General features: G+C 38.2%; 1 long non-coding RNA gene across 1 annotated transcript; it reads right to left on the bottom strand.

The window, feature by feature from the left end:
• Window positions 1-1,129: 1,129 nt before the first annotated feature.
• LOC120469217 (uncharacterized) lies at window positions 1,130-3,076 on the bottom strand. The gene is made up of 6 exons (XR_016145669.1): window positions 2,868-3,076; window positions 2,559-2,613; window positions 1,975-2,098; window positions 1,633-1,672; window positions 1,445-1,505; window positions 1,130-1,342 (listed from the first exon to the last, which is right to left on the bottom strand). It is a non-coding gene; the product is annotated as an uncharacterized LOC120469217 (long non-coding RNA).
• Between the last annotated feature and the right edge of the window lie 288 nt (window positions 3,077-3,364).

Here is a 3,364-nt window from a genome sequence, read left to right as displayed (position 1 = left end):
ACCATGACGTATGCATGGAGCGCTCGCGGAGGTGTGAATGGCCCTAATTAGCATATGAATAGAGAATGGCTTGAATTTCCTCACTCAGTATTGGTTGAAATTCACTACATTTAAACAAGATAATCACTCGTGATTGGTTGGCAGATCTGTTATTATTGGTCAGCTTACATAAAATTATAATAATAATTATTTATTTATATATATTCATATGATATGCTATTATGTTGTATATTCATGTCATTGTTATCCTATGGACTAAACTATTATTACCATCAAGGACATGAATTTATTGAGGAAAGGAACATATGCCAGATACTGTTTATTCAAAGAAATAGCTTTATTAGAACAAACACACAATGTACAAAGCATAGGAGAACATCTTCAAAGCACAGAAAACATGTCCTCCACCCTCTGGAAACATGGGATAACATACATACAGCACTACAGTTATACAAATAAATCAATAATATATTGCATCTTTATTCAAAAATAAATTGCCCTGAATGGCATTAGAATTGGGCACCAGATATATCAAACACAATGTACAGTGGAGGCAGAATTGTGAACAAATAATAAGGATGTAATTTATAGGGATAGTTCAGTTTGAAATAAATTTTTGATATGTTTTAGCTTACCTCAAGGGCGTCCAAGATGTAGGTGTCTTTGTTTCCACAATATTTTCAATTTTGATATTTTTAGGTCAAACCGTTCTTGTCTGTCAGTCATATAATGGAGGTCTATGGTCACCACCTCAAAGAGCATGCACAGAGAAGTCCAAATTAAACATGATTTAATGACTCATAAATTAAGTACACATTGATGGCCTAAGACACGAAACGAGCGATTTGTGAGAGAAAACAAACAGTTTATATATATATATATATATATATATATATATATATACATACACACACTGTTCATTTTCTCACACGAACCGCTCGTTTCGTATCTTAAGCCATCAATGTGTACTTACAGTTACGAGTCATTAAATCATGTTTAATCTGGATTTCTCTGTGCATGCTCTTTTAAGAGATCCCCATAGATTTCCATTATATGACTGACAGACAAGAATGGTTTGACGTAAAAATATAAAAATTGAAACTACTGTGGAAACAAAGACACTTACATCTTGGATGCCCTTGAGGTAAGCTAAAACATATCAAAAATTAATTTTAAAGTGAACTATCCCTTTAAAACTCTTAATTCAAGTCCTGTAGGCTCATCGGGGCGTAGTGAATCCTCCACCTCCAAGTCTTTGCGACGCGTGCTTGAGGTGCTCACACACGTTCACCTTGATGTACATACACCTCAGTGGCTATGGAACCAAATTCCATGATCCCTTCTGCAAAGTTGAAAAAGACCAATGATTTAGATGTATGCAAAGACAATCTGCCCCAAGTCCCCACATTTGTAAGCAAAAATATGTTTCCTTTGCATCCACTACCTGGTTTCCTTCAGGCGATGGCGGATGTCGACCAGTAGTTTCAGGACATTTTTCTGGAACACTGAAATAAACAAACACATTTGGTGAGGTTTGCAATGCTCTAATTAGAATAGCAAAGTTTGCTAGCTCACAAGAGAGAAGGTGTCTATTAAAAGTGTCTTCTCCACTGCCAATAGATCAATACTTACCAGTCTCAGTCACTGCATCTCCCAGTCTCAGTCACTGCATCTACACCACAAAAAATGTGTTATACAAGTTATTATCAAATGATGAAACTGAACATATTTATAAGATGATAAATAATAAATCTGCAATATTGTAACAATTAGAGATATATCTATAAAACTTGGTGAACTGCAAAGTACTTTGATGAAAATTGCGGCCTTAATTGTAAAAAAATTCTAAATTACTTGATTTCTTGTTCAAAGCAATGTGTACACTGTGTAACAGGCATCCAGGGTCATATGACCACCACCTGAATAGCAAAATAATCCTAAATGAGCTTAATGTGAACGCAGCCGACAACTCACCGTGCCTGTCATGTGCTGAGATCACTGCGCTGTACTCTTTTATCATGTCTGGACCTGGGCGGGGGACTGGGGGCATCACTACGGGATCGGTCTTCATGGATTTATTAGTTCCATATGGTTATACCTGAAATTAAAATAATTTTGTAATTATAATACGTTTCCTGTTGTGTTAGTATATGTGCACTGGAAGCCTCAGCACACAAACAAATTCCTTATGTGTGCAAGCACACTAGATAATAAAGCTCTTTCTGATTCAGATTCAAAGTAATAGCAGTGATTTGAAGACTGTGTGCCTCGCACGTGCCGTGACCCATCATGTCTGGACCTGAAGGTGTGCCTCGAACAATCTCTGTGCAGGACCTGATGGTGAATCGAACACTGGACCTAGTAACATTTAAACTTGGCCAAACATTTATGAATACAACATGCCATGTTCCAGTTCTCTTTGGCGTTTTCACCACTGTCTTACTCTCAAAGTCATCCGTAAACACAGACGTTACTACCAAATTAGTTTAGTTTTACTGTTTATTTGACTGGGGCCTGATCAAAAGAAAAGAGGATGAGAACACAACACGTAACGTTACCTTGTTTAGGTGTTTTTTCTCCTATCAGGGAAGGGCACCTCACTCCTTACAGCACCTGAGAGACAAAACAAATGCGTTAACAAACATCACAAACAGATGGAGTTAAAGATTTCACTCCATCACACAACAGCGTTGCAGTTTTACAAACAAGGATAGCCTACACTAGAGCATACAAGCACATTACGAACTTTGTTTGTATGATCCTGGCACATATAATTTCTGACGATATTCAGAGTAGCACGCATTGGGAAAAGCCCGTTGAACACCCAATACGAGTTAGTTTGATTACTAGCAAAGAATGGTAGCTACCTAGCAGCCAGATAACAACGTGCAAAATACAATTTAGTGTCAAGAATTAAGAGCAGCAAGCTAACGCAAAACAAAAAAACTGTGCCGTTAAGGTTAACGCCCTTGAACATTCGCGGCAGTAATCACAGCAGGTTTGTGAAGTTTAAGACAATAACGCTAAACTACCAAACACTAGCATAAGTAGACATGGACATAGAATTCACTAGATTGGACGAACTTACCTTTAATTTAGAGGAGATGGGTTCACCAGTGATCATGACGGCGATGTAGGCTGAATATCTGTGCCGTTATTTTCTGCTTGAAAAACCAACCATGTGAAAAACACGCTGAATCGCGCCGCTCGCGCCACATGGCTCGCATGTTGCCTCGGCCTATCAGAGTGGCTGGCTTTACAGGTTGGGTTATGATGATATGTTGCCTCAGCCAATCAGAGTGACGTTCACTGGATTTCGACTGTGGTTGAAATCAAAGCTCTTGATAGAGTTGTCCGACCTCGG

Source organism: Pimephales promelas, chromosome 12 (assembly GCF_988280905.1).
Source record: "Pimephales promelas chromosome 12, fPimPro1.hap1.1, whole genome shotgun sequence".
Taxonomy (NCBI): Eukaryota; Metazoa; Chordata; class Actinopteri; order Cypriniformes; family Leuciscidae; genus Pimephales; species Pimephales promelas.
The sequence above is the reverse complement of the archived record's forward strand: the minus strand, read 5'-3'. Positions and strand labels throughout refer to the sequence as shown.